Here is a 26,393-nt window from a genome sequence, read left to right on the forward strand (position 1 = left end):
AAACCACCCTTGTCCTATCCATGTCACAATAGCTCCTGATTTGGGATACCAAATTTGCACATTAATTTTATAGCAGACGCTTGTAAATCCAGGAACTTCAGTATGTGTTGATGTTCTAGAGCAGAGCTGGCACTCTTTTGAGCTGGAAGAGCCAATCCTCTCCCTCGCAACAATTTAAAAATTATTGAGAACCACAAATATACAGTCACCATGATGTGAAAACGAAACTATGGTCGTTTTATTTTCATTTTCAGTTTTACTTCAGAGCCACGCATGTAGACCCAAGAGTTGCATGGGGCTCTCGGCCGCAGTTTGCTGGCCCCTGTCCTAGAGCAGTATATTTCATACTCTATTTAAAAGAAAATGTGGAGATCAACGAATCAAGAGAGTTGTGGGCAGTTAGCAGGAGGAGATTGTATTGAGCTATCTCTTAGGTAACTAGTTTCAAGACGAATGCTTTGGAGAAAGAATCTAAAATACTACTCAGAGAATTGGTAGTAAAATGGTAATGCGTTCCCTCGAATGTTCCCTCCCTATAGGTTAAATGATATCTATGTATTACAACCATTTATGATCTTAGACCTTTTTAAAATGAAAATGTCAGTACCATTAACTGACAAGTCTCAGTGTTAGTGGGAAGGTAAATTGGGTTGTGTTGGTGTTAGGTGCTAGCGGCTAGTCAGTTCCGACTCATAACGACCGTAGGCACGACAGAATGAACCATGTTATGACCCTGCGCCGTCCTTGTGATGGTCCCCATACCCGAGCCCATTGTTGTAGCCATTGCGTTCCGCCACCTTGCTCAGGACCGCCTTCTCTTCCACTGCTCCGCTTTACCAAGCACAGTGCCCTTCTCCAGGGTCTGGTGTCTCCCGACAGGATGTCCAAAGTAGGTAACGCGAAGTCGTGCCGTCCTTGCCTCGAAGGAACACCATAGCCATACTTTTTCCTAGACAGATCTGTTCATCCTTTCAGCAGTCCACGGCATTTTCAATATTCTTCTCCACCACAGTTCAAATGCATCGATTCTTCTTCAGTCTTCCTTATTCTGTGTCCAACTGTCACCTGCATATAAGGTATTGTGTATCAAAGCCTTAAACTGCTGATGACGTTGACATCGTAATTGTCCTTTCACTCTTAATCTACTTTAAAGGTACAGTGAGTGTACGAAAGTGTGGGGAAGAGTTGGAATTTCAATGTGCAAGAAGATAAACATAGCTAAGTATGTTTGGTACATCTATGAAGAGCTTTTATTGACAATAGAAAGTAATTTTTAAAATTGAAATGCAATACAGGAAGCAATATTTCCAAATAATTTAACTATGTAAATACATAGAAACAGCATGAGAGCATCTCTTGTTTGTCACATGGGCAAAAATTGTATCTTTTTGATACAGCTTCCGTTGTAGGTCCTTTCCTCGGTCCTCTCTAGTCCTCAGACTTCTCTGCCTCCCACTTCAAGTCCATCAGCAAGCCCTGTGGGGATCACCTCTGTGGCGTATTAAACCCAGCCCAGCCCAGGCCGAACCACGTTTGCTTGCATTTGCATCCGTGACGGCACTGCTTCCATCACTTGTAGGTCAGCCTGTCCACTCACATCCCAGCTCCAGTGAGTATCTCTACATCGCCACCCTAACACTGTAATTCAGATAGGTGCTCCCCTCTGCTTGTAGCTTTCACCTGCCAGTCTCGTTCCTGGTGTTTCCTCTTTCTAACAGGCTCTTATCCCGATTAATTTCCTTTTCGTTTTCTTAATACTGGTACTGTGTTCACTTAGGCCTCAGGGTCTTTGCACTTACCCATCCGTCTCTCTGAAACACCCTTTCTTTGGCTCTTGGAATGACCGATCCTCATTAATTTTCGCTAACCAACTAAGATGTCATCCGTTCAAACCCACCAGGCCCTCCTGCCAGCCAGAGAAAGATGTGGCAGGCTGCTTCCATAAAGATTACACCGCGGGCGCCCAGCGGGGCAGCCCTGCTCTGCCCTACCTGTGGGTCATGACAAGTCAGAATGGACTGATAGCGCACTTCTTCAGAGGGGACTTCCCTACAGCTCCTCCCGCGCCCCAGCTTTGTCTTCCTTATAATACTGATCTCATTTATGAACTTTTTCAATGGACTTTCTATTTACATTCACCGTGTAGTATCAGGAGACCCCGTCCATGGGAGCACCAGGAAAGAGGAAGGCCCTCAGTAGGATGGCTTGGCGGAGCGGCTGCAGCGATGGCCTCAAACACGAGAGCACCTACGAGGAAGGGCCAGGAGCTGGCAGTGTTTGCTTCTGTTGTCCAAAGGGTTGCTTTCAGTTGAAACCGACTCCTGGGCGCCTTACAACAACAACGCATCTGCAGGTTTAGAACCGTGCCTGGCACACAGCAGGGACTTGGTAAACACCAAGTGAATTAGTGACTGAGTCACTGCTGGTAATGAAGATGCAGGAAAATGACTCTCTGGGGGAAATAGATCAAACCTTAAATGTTCCTTACTCAAAGTTTTACTTGCTTCCATCCGGAGAGTTTATCCTCAGGCATTGCTACAATTTTACAACTCTGTAAGCAGCTTTGTTTTTAATACTGAAAGAGGATGTACACTGGTACAGATAGAAAACGGAAACACAGGGAATCCAGGGCGGATGATCCCTTCAGGACCAGGGGTGTGAGGGGCTATACTGGGAGGGCATAGGGAGAGTGGGTTGGAAAGGGGGAACCAATTACAAGGATCTACATGTGACCTCCTCCGTGGGGGACAGACAGCAGAAAAGGGGGTGAAGGGCGACATCAGACAGGGCAAGATATGACAAAATAATAATTTACAAATTATCAAGGATTCATGAAGGAGGGGAGAGCGGGGAGGGAGGGGAAAATTAGGAGCTGATTCCAGGGCTTAAGTGGAGAGTAAATGTTTTGAGAATGATGGGGGCAATGAATGTACAAATGTGCTTGACACAGTTGATGTATGTGTGGATTGTGATAGGAGTTGTATGAGCCCCTAATAAAATGATTTTTAAAAAATGATTTGCAGCCTTGGGAATCCTAAATAGGGCTGCCGGGAGTCAGCATTGACTTGATGGCAGTGGGGAACCTGGGCTTGGCAGCCAAGGTTTGCAGAAATATTTAGTGATGATTTTTGTTTCAAATCTAAAAAAAGAAAAACTGTCTCATATTTACTCCTAAACTAGTGGGAATCGCACATCAAGTGCCAAATGAAAGCTGGCAATAGCCGGTGATAGGCATGTGCTGAGGGTCGGATAGTGACTGAGGAGGTTTCTTACAGGCACAGTGGGAATGGATCAATGTACAAAATAGAAGTGCCTCCTTTTCATTCTTTAGCAAGTATAGTTTGGTCCGTTTCTGTGAAGATTAGCCATGAAAGAAATGTACTTGTTCCTGTAATTTGAAGTAAGCATGGCCATGCACATGGGAATTTGGAGAAACAAACAAGCATGTTGTAGCACCTTACCCCACCCCTACGGCCCCCCAAACACACTGGAATGTGTGGAGTACGATTGTAACTGAATTTAGTGAGTTTTGTTCCAAATAAACAGCACTTGTAGCTTTTGTCACTCTGCAAGGTAGTGTCACCATTCTCCAATACAAAGGGGCTTCAGATTCATGAAAGATTTCATTTCTCATTTTTCATATATAGAAAGGAATCTTGTCATTGACTAGTATTCTCTTTTTTAACAGTTGTGTTAGCACATAATTTGCATATCATACATTTCAGTCATTCAATCATATCAAGAGTAGTGCAGTTACTTTTAGAACATTTTCTTCATTCGTATACTCGTCGTTCTGTTATCTTTTAGCTCCATTTTTTTGATCTGTGAATTTTATGAAGCTGATGTGACCGCTGGGGAGCGTCTAATGCAAAGACTAAAGAGGAAAGAAAATTAGGATGTGGGAACTATTGGGGAAGAAAATAAAGCAGAGTACCATATACACAGGACGTTTAGAAACAAATATGCTCCCAAAGCTCACTTAGTAATTTTTTTATTAGAAAAGATCCCCTTGTATAATCAAGAAGTCAAATTAAGAAGGGGCTTTGGGGGCCTGCTAATGTAGTGGTTACTTGTTGGGCTGCTATCCGAAAGGTCAACAGTTTGAAACCACTGGCCACTCCAAAGATGGAGCTTTCTACTCCTATAGAGTGTGACAGTCTCAGAAACCCACAGGGGCAGTTCTACCCTGCTCTATAAAAGGACACGGTGGCAATGAGTGTGCATTTGATTGGAGAATATGAGATGCTGAAATATGTCTAGGCTGACATTGGTATCAGAAGCAGACTGACCAATAGGATTTGAAGGAAGGCATGCATCTCCTAGTAAGAACTACCTTGATCAGAATCAATTTATATTAAATAGTAAATGGAATTAGCTGGGTTCTTTTAATTAGCTAGTTATATTATGTATGGGTTTTTTAACTTTAAAAAATTACAGTGGAAAAATATATAACATTTTCTATAAAAAGAATATCTGCTTTTACTTTTTATACATATTTATAAAATACAAATTTGATACAACCTATTTCTCAGTATTTTCCTCTGAAAATAACAGAAACTGTCCAAATTTTAAACAGTCAAGTTTAGCCAAGTACCAAGCATTTCAACTGCACTGTTTTGATATTTGTGATGATAAAATCTAGAAAATATTATTTTTCTTGTGTAAAATATTTGAAATTCTGAAGGAAAAAGTATTAAAATTCTTGTAAATAACAAGACTACCATGTAAAGTGCATTTTTTTTTACTAAAGGGTTTAGCCTTTCTAAAAAGATGTGCATTAATAATTTGGTCAAGCCACTAGATCTTCCTGTGGTCATTTATATCTCCTTTCTTCTCTCTGTCATATACACACATATACACATATACATAGTATTTCACATCTGGAATTTTTCTAATGAATGCAAACAATGCAGTCCCACAGTTTTCTGTATAGAACAGACTTTAAAAATATATTATCAGACATTTCACATAATTCTTTTTTTATCATTGTATTGGGGGGGGCTTTTATAAGTCTTATGACAATCCATCATGCAATTGTATTAAGTACACCTATACATATGTTGCCATCAACATTTCCAAAACATTTTCTTTCTACTTGAACCCTTTCTATCAGCTCCTCTTTTTATCCCTCCTTCCCCTATCCTTGGTCAATTATATGTTATTGTTGTTATTTCATGTCTTACACTGTCCACTGCTCAAACACATTTCTGTTACTTGTCCCCCTGCGGATAAGATATATATTTAACCTTGTGATGGGTTCCCCCTTTCCCCACTCCCCTCCCCCACCGCCCCCACCACCCCTACCCCCATGCTATTGCTACTGGACTACTGTTCCTGACGGAGGGTTTTATCTGTCCTGACTTCCATGTGTCGAGAGAGCTCTTACCTGTTCCAATGCGTTTTCTCCAGTCTAGCCTGCTTTGTAAGGTAGAACTGGGTGATGGTAGTGGGGGTCGGGGTGGGGAGGAAGCATTCAGGAACTAAAGGAATGATGTGTGTGTTTCCTCAGTGCTATCCTGCACCTGGTTGAATTGTCCCTTTCTTATAACCCTTCTGTGGGGGATGTCCAGTTGTCTACAGATGGGTTTGGGGTCTATACTCCAAAACCCCCTAATTCACATCAATATAATTGTTTGCTTTGGGTCTTTTGATACCTAATCCTGTCGACACCTCATGATCACACAGGCTGGTGTGCTTCTACCCAAGGGGCTTATTTTCACAGAATTCTTGCTGTAAAAAGATTCTGTTTTATAAGAACTCGCTGTCTGTGCATTGCCGAAAGGGGAAAGGGAAATAAAGAATGAAAAGAGCACAGAAGAGAGGTGACAACCAGATCTGATAAGCCCACTGCCACGGAGCCGACTCCAACTCATAGTGACTCTGTGCAGGGTTCCCAAGGCTGTGCAGCTTCACAGGATCAGCTAGCCTCGGTGTTCTGAGGAGTGGCTAGTGGGTCTGAACCTTGGACCCTGAGGTTAGAAATCTATTTGAGAAGAGCAAGAAACTACTGGAAAATATGACTTTCTCCCACAGTTTACCATTTCACAACCAGGCCCTCTGCAATTTTGAAAATGACAGTGTGCCTGCAGATTAGGCAACAGACCTCACGAATCATCATCTTACCCATATAACAACTACAGGATGATTGAGGACAGCAGGTAGGCAGAGAACAGAGTGGCGAATGAGCAGGAAGAATACGGGGTCTATTAAGTCTTGTGTTCACCTTTACAGTTCACCAGGATGAATTCACCAAGTCCCATTGCCAGAGATGTTCCACAGCTTATATGAGAATAAGTTTAAAAATATCTTTAACGACCAGCCTTCCAGTTCATATAGGCATCTGGTTATTCCAAACAAACTGTGTGTACATGCACCTGCTCAGTGTTTGCATGCCGCAAGGGCTCCCCAGAAGGATTTTGTTGGAAACCTTACCCCATCCAGTCTACAGCTCTGATCTTGTGTCTTTTTGTTCCCATAACTCCAAGAACATTGAAAAGAAACATGGCTTGAGGCCCCCGATGATGCTGTAGCCGCTCTGAGTGGTGGAAATGGAAGAGGGCTGCGCTCTTTGAGGCCGGGTGGGATGGAAACACCACCTTCAGACAGATATCGACCTAGATAGAGGATCTATCGAGAACCCATCCTTGCCTCTAAGGAGCACTCTGGCCATACATCTTCCAAGATAGATGTGTTTGTCCTTTTGGCAATCCTTGGTATTTGCAATATTCTTTGCTAGCTCCACACTGCAAGCACATGGATTCTTCTTCTGTCCTCCTTCTTTGGTGCCCTTCTTTCACATGCATATGAGGCCATGTAAAAGACCATGGCTTGGGTCAGCCTCACCCAAGCCCTCCAAGCAGCATCCTTGCTTTTCAACACTAAAGAGGTCTTGTGTAGCAGGTTTACCAATGAAGCTCGTCTTTAGATCTCTTGACTGGTTACTTCCATGATCACTGATAATGGATTCTGTCTCTGTGGGCCAAGGAGCCAGCCACCCGCTCTGCCTCACGTCAATGTCTTCTCCATTTATCATGATATTGCCTACTGGTTCAGATCGAGGACTTTGGTCTGATTTACATTGAGTTGTAATCCATACTAAGGCCGCAGTCCTGGATCTTCATTGGCAAGTCTGCGTATTGAAGGTTGTTAATAGGATGAGGGTTAGTCTTGAAGAAATAACAGGAATGACCTGTGTTGTTAAGAACATCCCTCTTTGTAAGACAGCTACTGCGTAGTGAACAGTTGAAGTTAATGCACAATTTGTGGTACCCACTGCTCCATGCACTCAGATAAAGAAACCTCCGTGATCCACTTGTCATATATAAAACCCCATTCTCTTCCTCTCTTGTTCGCACTCAGCTGTTTTTCTGCATGAATGCTTCACCGTTTAGCTAAAAGCTGTTGTTCCCAAGAGAAGAGTGGCGCACTGTCTCTACACAATGTCCTCTCCTGTCTTTCTCTGCCTTTCTTCTCTATGTGGTACCAGCCATTTCCTGTCCACAGTGACACTGGCTGAATGCTGCCCGGGGGCTCAGAAGTGGAGCATCACTGCCCTGCCACGTATTAGTGGGATCCAGTCTGCCACTTGCTAGCTTTCTGAACAGATTTTTTTAATGACATGACTCACAAGTTTTTGGTTTTGTTTTAACTTTTTAATTGTGAGTTAGGTGAAGGCTTACAATGCACACCATCAGTTTTACATTCATTCCTTCATACACATTTAGTTTCCATTCATCCAGTGCGCTCCTACAATTGTGTCATCTCTTATCCCGCTTCCTCCCTGTGTTTCCCATCTACATCCTTCCTCCTTCTGAACTGTGTGAAATGGTGTGAGGTCCCTCTCTGACACAAGCGAGAAGGAGGCTCCAACAACTCACCAGCCCAAAGCCTAGGTATTGCCACGAGACAGAGGTCAGGCATGTCTTTACCCTATCCTGAGACCACCCTTCCTGCCAGGACACTCCTTTTCTCCTGGGGATTCAGTCATCATTGCAGTGACCACACGATTAAGGTGGTCATTAGGGAAGTTAACAGGTGGCCATAAGCCAGGATCAGACAATATTCTGGTATGGTCATTAGTCCCCAGGAGCACCTCTCCTCAGCCAGCACTCAACTCTCTGTCTCTGCTCCTCAGGCTCTCAACCACTTAGACCTTCGGCTTCTGTCTCTGTGGGCCAGGGAGCCAGCCCCCCGCTCTGCCTCACAGTCCCATAGTCTTTGTGTTACACCTTCATCCTGTCTCTTGGTTCCCTAGTCTTGATTTGGCTCCTTTGCTCTGTCTGTCCCATGGACTCCATGCCTCAACCTCTGGTCCCTCTGGTCTCAGCCTCCACCACTTCAGACAGAAATCTCTTCTTCCTTGATAGCCCAGGGAGTCCTCTCCTATCCTGCTTCTGAGATAGCCTCTCATTATAGCTAAGAGTGGCAACACAAAGTGACTGATTCTTTCTGTTAATGTTACACGCACCCTGTGTGCATAGTCCCACCTAGTTATTTGGTGGGGAGTGACAGAGCTAGGGACAACAGACCCATATTAAGAAACTTTAATTCACCACAGACCACCTCTGGTTCTTCTAGCCACTGTCTCTTCCACGCATACAAAAATGACTTCCCCCTTCTTTGTAGTTACATGTTCCGCAATTACAGTTTCTAAAAATCACAATTAATCCTGTTAGCAATCACACTTGAAACATATAACCCAATCCATATCTTCCCCAGCTTCTCTTCCAGACCCATTAGGAAAAGAGTAAACTGTTCAGTTTTCCACCTATTTGAGACTGAAGACAACCAATGTTGTGTATAAGTCAGCCACTCTATCCCTTTATCTACCCTGTTTTGGATTTCCAGTTTCTAAATTGCCCATCTCTATTAACCCAAAACTGAGGAGACATGGTCTCTGTAAGGAATCTTCATTCCAGTTAGAACTTGGAGCAAATGCATACATAAGAAAATTCCCGTCTAGAACAAGCCATCCATTAAGACAGTAGCAGTCTACACCAGTTCACAGGATCAACATCAGTCTATTTTCACTTGATATGGCTCTGGTCAACTCAGCCTTAGCCATTCCATCTAGTTTTTCTGGTCAACAGGTTGTAGAAATTGATGTTTGCAGGCCCATTAGTCCATTGGACTGAAAGTTTCCATTTTCTATTCTTTCTTCCAGATGGGGAGAGACCAACAGTTGCATCTTATAAGCTTTTAGGACCTCAGTTACTGCTCACCAAAGTAGTATGCAGAGCATTGTCTTTGTGAACTGTGTCATGACAAATGTCCCCAAGGTTATAGCCCTGATCATTCCTTCAAGTTGTTTGGTTATGTCCACGGAGTTTTCACAATCGTGCCCCCTGTATATTCCACCACATATCTCGATATGTTAAAATGCTTATATACAAATCTCTTCTGTCAAGTCTTTATGTGCTTGTGGGTATCCTCCCACTCTCCCACCCACACCGGTGTCTCTCCACACATCTACTCATAGACCACCGCTATTGCAGGATTGTGCATTTAACAATATTCACCTTTGTTGCCTTTAAATCTTGAAAATATCCCAATTTTTCGCTGCTTCCATCATTTTTTGCCAGCCTCCCTCTTATTGCATGTTGCTGCCCCATTCAACCTAAATTAGCACTCTTTAAAAATATTTTATTGTGAATTAAAAAAAAAAGATTCACTGCCATCTAGTCAACTCTGAGTCATAGTGACCATATAGGACAGGGTAGAATCAGGAATAGCAATTCTCATCTTTCTCCCTCAGAGCCGCTGGTGATTTCAAACTGCTGACCTTGTGGTTAGCAGCCCAAAGTGTAACCAGTAGGCCACCAGGGTTCCTACTGTGAACTAACCCTTCTCAGCCATTCTAGCCAGTGACCTGCCCTCCCGCTCTCTTCCTCCCATCTCCTGGTAACCATTAAGGATGGTTTCTTCCAGTGGGAAGCCCTTTCCTTGACTTTTCAGTAGTGGGGGCATCCACCATTGGCTCTTTAGTGACTGACTGATTTCACTCAGCGTAATGTCCGTGCTGTGAGGTGTTTCAAAGGTAGTTATTTTTAACTTTGTGCAGTTAGTTTGTGCGTTCTTCCAGTCACAGGTATTGTGGTTGTTTCTGTTTTTTGCCTCAACGCTTTAAAAAGTAACAGCTTATTTATCTGGCTAGTGCTTATGGCTGGGGAGAATTGTAAATCTCTGGGACCATCAGGCAGATGCTGACTGCAGAGTAAGTGGCTTGACCCAGCAGCCACTCCGGAGGAGAAGGATGAGCATTTGCGCTCCTGTAGAAACTTTACTAAAAACCGCTACAACGGTTCCACGCTGTCCTGTGGGGTGACCGTGAGTCAGAGTTGGCTCGGTGGCAGTGAGTTTCAGAATTACATCCGGCCTTTGTACCAAATCTGAGCATATGGTGTTTCATGACTACTACGACCGGTTTCGCAACATTGGCCTGCTTCTTCTGTTGGGTTAGTCCTCTTCCGGTTTAGGAACCCTAACCAAAAGCAATCAGTACGGCAGTCAAAACCACTCAGAAGCCATGTGTTTCTTTCACTTTTCCCCCTGTCACGAACACCCTCTCTTTCAGTTGGCGCCCCTACCGCATTAGCCTTGCCGGGTGCGGGTGGGGAGAGTCCCCGTTGCTTTGAAACCACCGGGCTGGGATTTGTAACCGGACGATTTTGCTGACCAGGGATGTGCCGGCAGTGCCTGCAGCAGGGGCTTCCAGAAGGACAGCCTGGAGGGCACGGCGCACCGGGCAGTGTCTGGTTCTGTTGGACAAAAGGTCACTATGAGGAGGAGGCGACTCAGTGGCACCTGGCGAGAGTCGTTTACTAGGAGCTCTGGTGGGTGCGGCTTACACGTTGTGCTGCGAACTGCAAGTCCGCGCTTGGAAACCTCCAGCTGGTCCACAGGAGAACCGTGGGATTATGCACTCCCGAGAGGAACTGCAGTCCCGACTTCTACACGGCGCTCTCGGGCTGCTCCGAGTCAGAATGGACTCATTGGCAGTGAGTTGGTTTGGTCGCGTCACTTACTGGAGTGCCCATTGCAGTGCTGCTCCTCCCCCGCCACCCACAGCAAAGAACTCTCCGGCTGAGAATCTCTTCTCTAAAGATGCTGTCTGTCCCCACACAGGCTGCCCGGCAACCCCGTGAGCGCCCATCCCAGGTGGGCTGAGCTAGAGCACTGGCCACAGGTCTCTGTGGTGCGCGGGTGTCTGCAGCTGACCCTCCTCTGCCTCTTCCTGGGCTCTGCTCCCAAAGGCCTTAAACAGGCCAGAGAGCTTGCCCCAATGCGGCCTGGAAGCCACGTGCGTCTCATCTATCTCCTAGGTCAGGTCCAACTAACAGGGATTCAACAGAGTTGAAATTCTCCTAGAATTCTGATTGCCTTTTGTAGAACAAGCCCATCAGAGGGTGCTATGGCCCGCCTCTCTCCCAAGCCAATACTTGTAAAGATAGCCTGTGGTAGAAATGTTGAGTTTACAGTCCACAATGTACCATATATACTCATGTATAAGCCGACTTTTTCAGCACTTTTGTTTGTAATTAAAATTTGGTTTGATTTATTAAAGACTAAGACACATCTAAATTTTATAGGCACTTGTTTGACAGAAGTGCATTGCTTAAGACAATTGATATTCATATGGAGAATCAACTATAAATTAAAATCTACATGTGCCTGAACACCCAGCCTGAACAGATAGTCATCCTTCAGCACTTTTCTAATGCAATTTTTGTGGTACAATTAGGTGCCTCGGCTGATATTCAGGTGGGCTTATACTCGAGTGTATACGGTAATTTATCACTTAGGAAGCAAGATAAAATCTGAGGACCTTTTTACTGAAGGGTCTCCGACTCAGCAAACAGCAGCACTGCACTTACTGATTCTTCTTCTCATCCAAGAAGACCTTTAGAAGTTTTGTGGCAGTCAGTCCCTCAGCCCTTCCTGTCGCAGGTCCTCAGCAAGGAGGGAGGGAAAGAGCAGCGTCTCTCCGCCTGACTGCCTCTAAAGGATCACCTGTGTTGGCTGTTCGTTTTGTTCTGTTTTTGATGTGGCTACAAACTCAGCTGTAGCGCATTTTAAGTGCCATTTGTAATGCATCAATAAACCAAAAGGCCGAAGAGTCTAGAAAGGCAAAATACAACAGGCCCAGCTGATTTGGTTAAACATTCAAGGCTTGACTGTGCCTGCGCGCATGTCCAGAAAGAACTCCTGAAATGCAGATCTTAGCCACCGTTTCCCCAGAGAGGCCTGGGCTGCGCCCAGCCCTCAGCCGTGCAAGCTCCACTGGCTCCTTTGAACGAGGCCTTGCCCCGTTTCACTTGGGTCAGTGAACAAGGTTACTGTTCACAAACGGTGGCCGCAGCTGCAGGTCTCACCACCCTTTCCTCTCGCTCCCGAGTGTCCCTGAAGCTGTGTCGGAGACAATTCTTAGGATGATTAAACAGCCCCTTCACTGATCCCTTGTCTGTGCCTGGGTGAGGGACTCACAGCAAGACGCGGGGAGACATGCAGGTGCGGGGCAGCATCCTCAAGACAGACGGATTTTCACATGGAAACCTCTAAGCTGGACTGTAAGTTCCGGGACTCAAAATGTGTTCTGAAACCGTTAATAGAGAAATATAGAAACCAGGTCATGTTTCACTCAATCACGGATACCAGGTGGAATGCAGAGTAGGAAATAGTTTCATAAATCTTCTTTTAAAAGTATTTAAGAGTTATTTATTATTAGAAAGAATGGGAATTTTTATTTTTCAGATAGATTTTACAGCTATACTTGTCTTCATAACCCGAAGCCACGGGATAGCTGCCATGAAAAATTATAATACCCATCTTTATTGTCCATTTCCTTATACTTCTTCTCCATTACTCCTGTGAAAAACCAACTCCTAGGCTCCCAAAAGAATCCAGTGGTTGTAGGGAGTTGGAGCAACACACACACACACACACACACACTTCGTGGTGATTTTAACATTTGTGTCAGAATCAGACCTGGAAATTTGTTTAGAAACATTGCTTTTCTGTTGAGAGAGTAATGTTTGTCTTTGTTTTTGTGGGGTTCTGGGGGGCAGGGCTCTTTTCTTAGTAAATAGGGTCATACTTCTCTCGGCTACGTCTTAGATTTTATTTAGTTTTGCTTTTATTTATTTATTAGCGCCGTAGGCTGTTGTGTCCACCTGCGTCTCTCCACCAGCAGTTGTGTGGCATGTCAGCAGAAGACTATACCTTATTTTCTTCTTTATGTAAATATTTTGTGACATTTAGTTTTTAAGGATCCCGTAGGTGGTTTGTTTATTAGATTATATACCCTTTTAAAATAATATTTATCTTTTTCCATAAGTAGTAATCAAATATTTTCATTATAAACGCAAACCTCACCTTTAGGAAAGACATGTTAGGCACGATGACCAGTATCCAGTCCCATTAGACAGATTCTAGTGACTACTGGCCTGCTTGCAGCGTTTCATGATTATAAAATATAAGAGGCCTTTCTGTGTTTGTGAACATTTTTCATCATCTTTTAGTTTCATTTTTCCACGAGCTTTTCGAAGCCTCCTGCTAGAGGGTTGGCGTGGTGTACTGGAGTTGGGTCAGAGTTGGTCTCTTAGTTGGGCTTGTACTAGTTTTGCTGCTTGAGACGAGTTCCTTCGACTGTTAGTGTGTGTCCTCCATAGAATGCTCTTCACTCGTGAGCACACACGCCCACCCAGCGGCTGGCTGCCCAGAGTGATAGGTGCTCGCATTCCATGCACTTCTTGAGCTAACTTGCTTTCAGATTCGTTGTCCACTTAGTCATCTATGCAGTAACATATCTTTCTATTCAGAAGGCAGATTTACACATAGAATCCAGGTTTCAATATGTGACATTGCTAGTCATAGACACTATTTCATGACAAATCATTTAAACAATAAAATACAGGTGTTCATCAGTAAACAAATATTGTACATGTCCAATAGATAACTTTGAATTGAAGGATTTTTTTAAAATTCAGATACCTGTTCTAAAAAGCCTAGCTAAGTGGTTCAAAACAACTAAATTATGTAACCTGCTATCATTTGGCTTGAATTTTTCAGTTTTTGCCATTTAATTTGATATTGCGTAAAGTCTGCAAGCATGGAAAATGCAGCAGCATTGTGTTTCCATAAATTAAATCACACTGTCACAACCATAACTTTTATTTGTATTAGAGATGAGGTATAAATTCTGGCCCTAGCTGCTGGTGAATCTTCTATAATATCTAGACAGAGAGTTATCTGTGGTTAAAATTGAGATCTGCTGCTTAGGTTCTAGAAATGGAATTGAAGGTGGGAATGGGGACAGATTCAAGCTAATCGCCAAAAAGGGGAGTGAGGAAGTAGAGCAATATTACCACATTACCTAAACCTACTTAATTTCAGAGGTTTGTAGTCTGACATGAAAATTATACATTCGAAGCTACTGATGCCTTCTCATAGCATTTTACTGAGTCATGGCTAGTGAAGGTTCTTTGTTCTGAAATTTCAATGCTAACTTGCAAATATTGATACACTATTGTTACAAAATAATTTCTTTTCACTTCAAGGTGATGTGAATAAATGTCAGTAGAACAACAGGCCAATTAAAAGTGATCATTCTTTTTAGAATTTAGGTTAACTTTTCGACACAGGCAAATCCAGGCACAATGACTAGAGTATGAATACCTAGTACAAATAGCCACATCTCTAATTTTTCATCTCCAAGGTAGATTATTCACTGAGATCACCAGACTCTAAATTGTGATAAGAGAAGAAATTCCCCAAGTATGTCAGTAAGTTCCATTTTGTTACTATTGGGATGTGGCATACCACAGCCTCCTTCAGGATGCCATGCGCACCCAGTGGAGGCATCGGCATTCTCAACCAAAAGGTATTTTTCTCCAAATCTGTTTAAAAGGATACTGTTACAATCCATTTTTAGATTACAATTTGGGAGGTTATATAAATGTGTTCTTCATATCTTATCACAGACAGAATAAAATAGCATTACTTGAATAGCAGGTAACAGTGATGAAAGAGCAAGAAAGTAAAAGTTAATGTTTAGATTGTGATAAGAATTGTATGAGCCCCCAATAAAATGATTTTTTTAAAGTTAATGTTTAAAGTTGTCGTGGTTTTTCTGTAACACGATAGCTTAAAGTACTTAAGTCAAACATTAACATTTTTTTCAAACATTAACATTTTATATAACATTTTTTTAATTAAATTCTGTCAGTGCTAGCCAGGTCAAGGTAATTAATCAATAAGGACATAAACAAATAAACCATTATATAATTCAGGAATTGTAATTGGATTCAGAGTGAGGTGGCATCATGGAGAACTAAATGATAGCTCATTTCGCATTAAATTTTATTTATAATCTGGTCTATGCGAGAATTCCCTTTGTTAGCAAACATGGAGTTTCCTTAAACATTTTAAAGAGATGTAGTATGTGTTAGGAATAAGACAGGCCTTTTTTCTAAAAGTTCAATCTTTGTAACTTTGTATAACATTTTATTCTTTTTATATAGATCACGCCTCTGTGACCAATAATGACAGAATTGGCTGAAATCCTATTCTGTGGAAGCTGAAAATCATAGTTTCTATTTTTTCAAATCATTTTATTGGGTGCTCATATAGCTCTTATCAAAATCCATCCATCCGTCCATCGTATCAAGCACATTTGTACATTTGTTGCCATCATCATTTTCAAAACATTTTCTTTCTGCTTGAGCCCTTGGTATCAGCTCATTTTTCCCCTGCCTCCACCCTCCCTCATGAATTCTTGATAATTTATAATCTTTTTCATGTCTTACACTGACTGATGTCTCCCTTCACCCTCTTTTCTGTTGTCTGTCCCCCTGGGAGGGGATTATATATAGATCATTGTGACTGGTTTCCCCTCCTCCCCCCCCCCCCACCTTGTCTGGTATGGCTATTCTCAATATTGGTCCTGAGGAGTTTATCTGTCCTGGGCTAGGGAGCCCAGATGAAATTGGATAAGATAAAATTGGAGTCATGATAGTGGGAGGGAGGAGGCATTAAAGAACTAGAGTAATGTTGTATGCTTCAACAGTGCTATACTGCAGCCTGTCTGGCTCATCTCTTCCTTGTGACCCTTCTGTAAGGGGATGTCCAATTGTCTACAGATGGGCTATGGGTCTCCACGCCACACTCCCCCTCATTCAAAAATCATAGTTTCTAGTAGTAAAAATGTCCATTTGTTTTTTAAATCAGGTTCTTATAAGCATGCATCTTATTTTTCTAATATTTTAAGTTCTCAAAGTACAGAATTGACCAAAGTTTGTCCGAAAGAAACATCACTCACAAAGCTATCACCTTAATATAACTAGAGCAGCTTCAACATTGAGAGTGCTTTCCACATTAGGGTGCTTATCGGTGCCCCAATTCTTGTCATGCGGGATTATGTTGTAAGCAGTTATGCATGGTGCGTTGCCTTACTTTCGGTACTTTTTAGTTGCACTGCTTAGGTAATTCACACAAGGACCCCACCATCACTCCCTTCCTCATCGCCCCTTATTCTGGTGTTACCCACTAGCGGACTTCACACTGAGCTATGAATACCAACCTGTCACAAGGCAGTGGCTGTAACCCATCAGCTGCCCCGAGGGAGGAAGATGAGGCTTTCTACTCTTCTCAAAGTGGGCAGCCTCGGAGTCCACACTGGCAGTTCTGTGCTGTCCTATTGGATCCGTTGAGTGGGAATTGACTTGATGGCAGTGAGTCTGGTTTAGGTTCGTTTGAGAGGTGCCCTTGACTTTGACAGTTATAGGTAGGGCTGTCGTGAGTATCTTTGGGTGGTGTAAAGCTTTTCCCCCCATATCCTAGATTATCTCCTTGAAATAGTCCCCATGTGGGATTCATACTAACTCATTGCCATGCATCGGTGCTGACTCACCGTGACCATAGAGGACAGGGTAGAAGGGCCCCTGGAAGTTTCCAAGACTGTAAGTGTTTAGGGGAATGGACAGCCCTTCTTTGTCCCTCGGAGGTGCTGTTGCTTTAAAACTGCCACCCTGTGGATTGCAGCCCAACACATAACCATAATGCCACCCGGACTGCAGCCCCCTTAATGGCACTCAATAAATATTGCTACATTCTTTTCCTGCAGTTAGGCCACTGTACCAATATACTGTAACTCTACTGTTTATAACACTCCTACTCCTTCTGTGTTCAGGGTAGCCACCAGATTTGAAAGCACCAATGTGTTTATTCTGGGTTCACCCTAGATGAAAGATGAAGGGTTGTCTGATCAAGATTCTAGAAAGTAGGAGTTTTAACTACAAGCGAAGTGAATTCTTTTTTTTCTATTTTATTTCTTTCTTAACCCTAACCCTAAGCGAAGTGAATTCTTATACTCAATGTGTGGTCTCCACAAGTCCAAGCCTCCCTGACAGCAACTGGAGGCAGAGGAAATGCTGAGTCAGTAAGAGGAAGTATAAACTGGCTTTAGAAAGTGCGTACAAACCATCCATTTCCCCCCATTACTCTTTAATTCAATTTTCCGTAAACTTTTTGATGCTCCTGTTATAAATATATTACAAGTCGATAATTTGGGTTTAAACCTTCAGGAACCATTAACACCTAAATCCAAATTAATATTTGATTGTCCACGAGACTAATGAATCAAAGATGGATGGATGCTGAGGAACAGGGACTTGTGGTGTGGAATTGGAAACTGTCAGCTCAGGTTGTCGTTGCCATTGAGTCGAGCCCCAGCTTGGGTATAAGAGAACGAGCTATTAGCTGGTCCTGCCCTGTGTTCATACTCTTTGATATCTTTGAGCCCACTCTGCCTATTGAGGGGTTTTCTCGTTCCTACACTGATCCCTACCAAACTAGATACTTACTGTTGGAAACTCTAGCAGCTTGGGAGGCAGGGTGAAAGCCAAGAAGAGACTGACATCCAAATGTGGGAGATGATGCATTGAAAAGCAACACATAAAGATGTATCATGTGATTGTACTGATGCACATGTAATGTAAGGATAGCTAGTAAATGCACTTGGCTGAATATGCGGAAGCTTGTCTTTGCCGCATCTAGGAAAGCACTCAGCTGCTTGAGAGAAAGAAAGAGTCCAAATTATTTGGTCGAAATGTGCAATCCAGTAATCCCATAGGAACATAAAGACTAAGAAAACTAACCCCAGTCAAAAGGTATCCTGCCTGGAAGAGAAAGTGAAAATCCTAATGGCGAAAAGAATGATAGCTACAAGGTTGTTCTCCTGTTTGTGGCTATTGAGCAAAAGCCTCTTTTCCTCAACATGTATTCCAATGACAAGATAAATCTCTTACCAATGACAGGAAGTAATTACACAGCCTGGTGCCGTCCAGGTTCCTCAAACTCACTGGGTATTCACTGGATTGTCCAGAAAGCATATCATGAGGAATGCTAATCGAGGAATCTAAGGTCTGTCCCCTTCACCTAATGACATTTGGGGTGGGATCCAAAGCAGTGCTTCTGAAAACTATGCAACAGATGCAATTTATTATAAATTAATAACATAGGATGTTCATTAATTATTAAGCATCATTGAAATAGGCCGAATGTTTTATACAGGTTTACAGCCAATAGCTGTCATCAGAATGTTTTAAAATTATACCCAAGAGAAAAATAGAAAGGTTTTTGCCTCCATGCATTTGCAACTGCTTGTTAGTTTAGCAGTAACCTTCCAGAAAAACAGGGCATCACATTATGGGCAGTCTCCTCTTCCAAGAAAACATAGCTACTTTCCAAAAAGTGCTGCATATCTCAAAAAGCCCCTCTTGAAAAAAAAAAAGCTCTAACACAAATTCAATATTTGAAACATTGATATTTGTTTTTAAAATGAAGAATTGAATTTTTAAGTTTGCTGAGATAAATAGAAATATTCCTTGATGGGAATTACATTCCATTAAAAATCTACCTTTATGTTGTGGAAGGAAGGACAGGGTTATTATGAAACAAATTAAAACAAACTTAGAAATAAATTTTGCATTTGAAATTCTAGTTACAATATTTTCTCGTTCTAGTATTTTTGTACTTAGAGCTGCGGCTCTGGCTTATGCTGGGGAAAAGGACAGAAGGCTTCACAGGATCATGTTGTCATGTCTTCAAAATAACGATGCTTCTTCATTCACCTTTAAGGTTATAAATTTTGTCTTAAATCTTCAGATTTAAAGATATTACCACAAAGCATAATTCTTATTAAAACAACTCAGTTTGTATCATATTAAAATACATACCACCCCCTTGTTTGTACTGCATTGGAAAAGGGAAGAGAGGCTCTGGGAAGACAGAGAGAAATCTCCTGTTTGCCTTTTTTATATTGAATTTATGTTTACTCTGCCTTGTTCTAAATATGCTTACAAACGCAGTAACATAAATTAGAAACATCAGAGTACAAAAGAAGGAAAACCAGACTTTGGAGATAAAATAGAGCTGTGAATAAAGCCTCCCCAATCTGGCCTCTTGTGAGTGGAGCCAACTGCCTCTGCTAATCAGCCAGAGGCCACTGGGTCCGAGGGGCAGAGCAAACCTTGCTGAAAATGCTGTTCCTCAGAAGAAATACAGTGCTCTCCGCACTAAGGCTGAAAATGTTTCTTTTAATGTTTTCAATGATGCCATTTCAGGCTAAGAGTCACAGTAGCAAGTGTCATAAGGATGATTCTTAAAAAGTAAACCTCTTGGTTTTACACCCAGGTTCAGCTTGATCAGGATAACCCCCTGGTTTTATACATATTTCATTGCAATTACTGCATGTGCATTTGCAATTACTGCAAATATGCACAAATTCCCCTACTGACATGTCAGGAGGCAGTTCTGTACCCAGAAATATGTAGAGAGTGTGTGTATCTTACAATACTATGGTCAATGCCTCTTTTCCCCCATGATTATGATACAGTGTAGAAGTAAATGCTGAAACATTGAAGGATTGAGCATTCTCTATGTACAGTACAAATTAACGTTCTAGGCTGTGGGGTTTTAATCTGCTAAAGTTGTACACTAACCTAAAAGCAGCCTTTACAGGAGTCGTTCAGAGCACAGGTCTTGATTCGTGTGATTTAACAGAGGGATAGACTTAAGACTGTGTGGAAGAATGACGGTACTCTTGTTATGATGTGCTGCAAGTGGATTCTGACTCAGCAACCCTGCAGGACAGTTAAACAGTAGCCTTCACCAGAGCCGATGGCCTGTAGAGTGTCTCTCCTGTATAGCTGCTGGTTCAGACTTCTGTTCTTGCAGTTAGCTTAGCAGCTGAGTACTTAAGCATTGCTCCCCCAGGGCTCTTTTAAGCTACTGCATATTCTCCATAACTATGGCTCTTGAAATGGAATTCAAGATCTTGTCCTCCCTGGCAAGTTTCAGGAATAAACTCTACGATTAACACTAGCGTTACATACTTTAATTAACAGTTGACCTTGGAGTTAAAACTGATCTGACCAGATGAAAACTGACAAACCAAACAAGGATATAGGCATGAACAGTTAACCAGCACATCTCCCCTCTAGGGAGTAGCAATAGGAAATGCCAATCTTCTTCCTGAAGAAAAATCCTGATCCTAGTCATTTGTTGAATTCGTATTCATTAAAGGGCTCAAATTGCAACTCCAAGTAGCATGATGAATGTAATTGTAGCCTCGTGAATGAAAACAAAACAATCTCGGTAGGCACCAGTGGAATGCCAGACACTGTGAGCGATAACTCTCCTGCCGGACTATGGTTAGATAGCAGTGCCAATATTTAAGTCCGGTATTTATCACCAGATCACATGATCACACGATACTGTCAGTTCCTTCGAGTCAGTTCCCACTCGTGTGCAGAATGGAAATGCTCCACAGGATGTCCAAGACTGTGGCCTTTTACAAGGTGCCCTGAGTGGATTCAAACCCCAACCTTTTGACTTATCGTCAAGCACTTAACCATTGGTGGCACCTGTGCCTTCCAGCTCGTGCGGTGGAGATCGCGTTTGTTTACAAGGGAAGACTTGCCCTTCTGTCTACTGATTAGCTTGTGTACTGCTGGTCCCAAACTGGTGTCCAGTCTCTAAGGGATATGGCATGTTAGGAGAAGCATCACTGCCCCACCACATGGACAATGACTGGGATATGTAAGGAGATAGTTCTTCCTGAGCATGACTATGGTCAGTTACCATACAGACTCTGAATAAGCATCGGTGCTTATTTTGAATTTATATTTCATCTTTTAAAAAATGCCTGTCCATAGACTCAAGGGCTAAAAATGAGTCAAGAAATGATTGAGCCTTATTGTATGTCTGTTTTTGGAGACAAAACTCAAAGACAGTTTAAGTAATTGCAACTCATAGTGACCCTGTAGGATACAGTAGAGCCTGCCGATGTCACCTAGATCTTGGCTGAAAGCAGAGATTACCTAAGAGATGTTTACTTGGGTTTCCTTGGCTGTGCAAAACTATTTGACTATGTGGATTGTGACAAACTATGGGTAACCTTGAGAAGAATAGGCATTCCAGAACCCTTCCTTATATTCATGTAGGACCTGTACTTGGGTCAAGAGGCAGTTGTGCACACCAAACAAGGGGATACTGCATGGTTTAAAATCAGAAAAGGTGTGTGTTACGGTTGCATCCTCTTACCAGATTTACTAAATCTGTATGCTGAGCAAATCATCAGAGAAACTGGCTTATGGGAAGAATAATTTGGCATCAGGATTGGAGAAAGCACTTGTTGAAAAAGCTCACGGATTTAAACCTTTAGTGTGGATTACAACTCAATGTAAAAGAAACCAAAATCCTCACCACAGGACCACATCAGGTTAAGCGGAGAAAAGTTCAATTGTTAAGAATTTCATCTTTCATCATGGATCCACAATCCATGCTCATGGAAGCAGCAGTCGAGAGATCAAAGGATGTGTTGCATTGGTTAAATTGGCTACACAAGAGTTCTCTAAAGCATTGAAGAGCAATGATATTACTTTGAAGACTAAGGTGCACCTGACTCAAGCCATGGGATTTCCAGTTGTCTCATGTGCATGTGAAAATTGGACATTGAGTAAGGAAGACTGAAGAAAAATGGAGACGTTTGCCCTGTGGTGCTGGTGAAGAACACTGAAAGTGCTGTGGGCCGCCCAAAGAACAATGAGATAGGCATTGGAACGAGTACAGCCAGAATGCACCTTGGCGGCAAGGGTGATGAGATTTCATCTCACATGCTGTGGATATGTTATCAGGAGAAAACAATCCTTGGAGAAGGACATCATGCTGGTAGAGGGACACTGAAAAGGAGGAAGGCCATCAGGAGATGGATTGACACAGTGGTTGCAATGGTGGACTCAAACATAAGAACAATTTTGAGGATGGCACAGGACTGGGTGGTGTTTTGTCTTGTTGTACAGAGTTGCCATGAGTTGGTACCGAGTTGATGATACATAACAACAATAGTAGAGGAGCGAGTGTAGACCTGGAAGCCTTTCAGCATGGGGTGGAATGAGTATATAGAAATAGCAAATACTGAGACATTTCACATGATCATTTGAAGCATGATCTGAGAACATTTAAAGTTTTTTATAATCTCCAACCAAAATATAAAAATGTATAATCAAGGTTCTGATCATTCAGTAGTTTCTTCTAGATGTTACATTTATTCAGCCTAATCTTTTTATAAGAAGTCCTTAGTGCTGCACTCAGCTGCTCACCACAAGGTTAGAGGTTCAGATCTGCAAGGTTGGAGGTTCAAGGCATCTCGGAAGAAAAGCCTGGCCATCTCCCTTGCAATGTCTAGCCATTGAAAACAGGGTGAGCACCGTTCTACATGGACACATGGGGCCGGCACAAGTCACAGTCTGCTCCCCGGCAGCCTGTTTACTGGATTTTTAACTCATGTTTGGAAGTATAGTTTGTTTTCACACTAAAATGAGATTAAATGGTATATTGTTAACTGCAAAGTTAGTGGTTCAAACCCACCAGCTAGCTGTCTGCTTCCATGAAGAGTTAGTCTTAACCATTTGGAGCTGTTCTTTTCTGCCGGGTAGGTTTGCTGTGAGTCAGACTCTACAGCTGTGGTTCTATCAGGCCAGAGGAATGCTTTTCTATTGAAATCTTTTTTCCCCTTGTCTCAAAAAGATATTTAACAACAACAAAATCTTTTCTTAGTCACCTGACTTGCACCCCAGGACGATAAGTTGTAGTTATTTAATAGATCTACAAATGTTTCAAATCATATGCCCTTGAAAGTAGCTAGTCATTTGCATCCTAAGGCAGCATCTGTGCAGAGTCCACCAGCAAGGTGGGGGGGCATCCTGTCTGACCACGGGACTGTCTTCAGCCTTCACCCGGGACACTGCTGTGCACGCACGGAGGGACGCGCCCTTGGCTTAACAGCCTTGCAGTTCTAGCCCGGGAGCAGGCATCCAGCTGGCCAGGAAGTGTTCATCCGTCCGCCCTTTTGCTGCGGTGCTCCACTTTCTAGGCGGAGAAGGTGCCAGAGAAGCAATTTGATGCCAGCCCAGCCCACGATGCTTTCCCAGCAGAGTTGGCAGAGCCCTGGCTCGGAACTGATGCTCAGTTTGGCATGCAAAGCTGAGAGAGGAAGACATGGGAAATGCATCCCCATGGAACAAACCTGGCCTTGATTTCTTGAGTCGCCTCCGATGCCCTCCTCCCATTGCGGCTCCTTGAGGTCCCACCCCCCTTTTGTTCACCAGCATCCTACTCTTCCGCAAGCCCAACACCCTATCCCCCAGGGAAGGGAAGCAAGCCTCCTGGGCACTTGCTATGCTGTCCCCGGGCCTTCAGAAATGGCGTCCTTCTTCCGGAATTTCCGTAAGATCCTGACAAAGGGTGGGAGTGGCAGGCAGACTCAGCTGCCAGGGTTCCTGTAAGAAGGCGAATTATACCCAGTTGTGGCAGTGGCCTCACGTGGATGGAGATTAGGTAGAGAGCGTGTTAAGTAGAGGGCGAGATAGGGACTATCTGGTTTCTGAAGCCACGTGTTGGAAGTGTGTTGGGATGGAGTGCAATTGAAAACGAACCTGAAAAGTGGGCTGTGTCAGATAGGCCACCCCGTGAGAGAGGAGAGGGACAGAGGAGTCGACCGCATGATCTTTGCAAGAAATCAGTCAGGAGGAGGCGGGGAGAGGGACCCAGCTTTCTGTACTATTGTATGCCCCAACCTGTGAAGCAAATGGTGTGGAGGTCACCCCTGACCTCTTCCAGGCCCCCGACTGCTTGCCACAGGGCAGGGGTCTGGCTGTTTGTAGCTCCGCCGTGTACGCTTCGAGTGCACCCCACACGGCTGAGAACATGATTTCACTTAGGCAGTTTTCAGAATCTGTTATTTCAAAATGAGTTCTAAACTCTGCGGGGGGGCGGGGGGAGAACACACCCGCTGTTGTGAAAAATGGTCAGGGAAATGCTCGCTGCACACTGCAAGTCTGCCAAGGGAAGGGACAGTAGAATGGGGCGGCTGAGAGCAGACCCCCCACCCCTCCAAGTGCGCAGTCGCCGCTCCAGCTAGACGGTGACAGCCGGGGAGACTCAGGTCGGTGGAGAGCTGGTGTGGTCACTGTTCCAGTAGATCAAGGGGGCAGGGTGGGTGGCTGGTGGGACTAGAAGCAAAATGCGAGGCAATTAAATGTCCTGTTGGTCACCTCAAATGAATTGGGATCAACTTCGGGCATTTGCCACAGAAGGAATTTAAAGTTAAATATTTTAATATTCTGCAGAGGAAGACTGATAGTCTGCAACAGTATATCAAAAACAAAATCAAACTCACTGCCCTTGAGTAGATTCTGACTCATCACGACCCTCAGAGTAGAACTGCCCCTGTGGGCTTACGAGGCTGTAAATGTGTACTGGAACAGAAACCCTCGTCTTTCTCCTGAGGAGCAGTAGGGGGGTTTGAACTGCCACCCTTGCTGTTAGCAACACGTGTACCCTCTGGCTTTCCCCCACCCCTGGCCCCAGCACTTGTGGAACTGGATGTGTGTGTGTATTTCACTGATTAAACTTACTCATTTAACACTGGTTAAGTAATCATAGGATTAAAATTGCATTCATATTTCTTTGTAAATGTGATCCTCGTAGTTGAGTCCACCGTCCACATGGGATTATTTCTAAGAACTATACATTTCTACCTCGATCACTTTATTTTTCGGTTACGTATAAAAGCTTTCCTACACAGTGGCTAGTGGTAATCGTTTTGTAAAATTTTAGGCATTAGCCATTTTCACTTTTCTTAAAGTAAATCATTATCCTGTTAAAAGTAAAAACAATCTCCTTTAGTTGGTTGCTTTAATTATCCAGTTAATAAAGTTGAATTCTAATTATTTTTCTATACAACGTTATTTAAATTGCTTATTTTAATTACACCGTGAGTTTAATTGAATCGTTTCTAATTTGATTAAGTCCACATCCAGCTGTCGCAGTTCTCACCATTAACCAACGCCTCTGCAATTTCCAGTCACGTGTCCCAGTGTAACTGGAAGGGGCGAATATGGGTGGGCTTCCTCCCCCTCGTGTGGACTTTGCCCTGCACTGGGCTTACTCAGGAACATTATTCCTGTTACAGGCAGGAGTAACTGGGGCAGCATTGTGACTGGTGTTAAGTCGCCAGGAAAGTAAATCGCCCCTCAGGTTGAAAAGGCTGGCCTTTTAATCTGGTTTATAGAAAGCAGGTGGGAAATAGAGCATTTTCTATCCCATTTCTAGTGTTGCCATGTGGTCGAATGGGGAGCTTTGTTAGTTTTAAGATTTCATTTTAGACAAAAGCCTCTTTGCTTGAACTCAAAGTACCCAGTGTTTACTCCTGTATCAGAATGAATTTGCAGGGTGAATCCAGGAGCTGCTTTTAGCCTTCAACAAACACAGCAGCTTAATCGTGATTCCCGATAGGCCTCTCCTATATATGGAGCACATGCACATCTGGAATACCCTTTTCTTTCTGTTCTGCCAAGTTGGATGTTCCCTTGGCTTTTTAGTAAACAAATTATCAAACCAAATGGGTGGAATTGCTTCTGAAAGAGTTGGGATTTGCAAATCCCCCTAAGTGTAAGTAGGCATGGAGCTTTCCTGACATGGTCAGGTTCTGGTAATGTGCCATGAGCTTCCTGTGCACGGGAGGTCATAGTCTGTTGTCCAGTCCTCTGTCACTTAAGGCCCATGACTTGTTGGTAGGTGGCATCAAAGTCTTATAACAATCCATAGATCAGTTGTTTCAAGCACACTTGTACATATGTTGCCATCATCATTTCCAAAACCTTTTCTTCTACTTGAGCCCTTGGTATCAGCTCCTCATTTTTCCCTCCCTCCCACCACCTTCTCACCCTTGTGAACCCTTGATAATTTATAAATTATTTTTATTTTCATACTTTACACCATCCAGTCACCCTTCACCCACGTTTCTGTTATTCATCCTCTGGGGGCAGGTGGGG

General features: G+C 43.2%; 1 protein-coding gene across 1 annotated transcript in view; it reads left to right on the plus strand.

The window, feature by feature from the left end:
* The window catches only part of MAP7 (microtubule associated protein 7), a 178,039-nt gene that overhangs the window by 43,171 nt on the left and 108,475 nt on the right, over positions 1-26,393 (plus strand). The window lies entirely within an intron of this gene.

Source organism: Tenrec ecaudatus, chromosome 7, assembly GCF_050624435.1.
Source record: "Tenrec ecaudatus isolate mTenEca1 chromosome 7, mTenEca1.hap1, whole genome shotgun sequence".
Taxonomy (NCBI): Eukaryota; Metazoa; Chordata; class Mammalia; order Afrosoricida; family Tenrecidae; genus Tenrec; species Tenrec ecaudatus.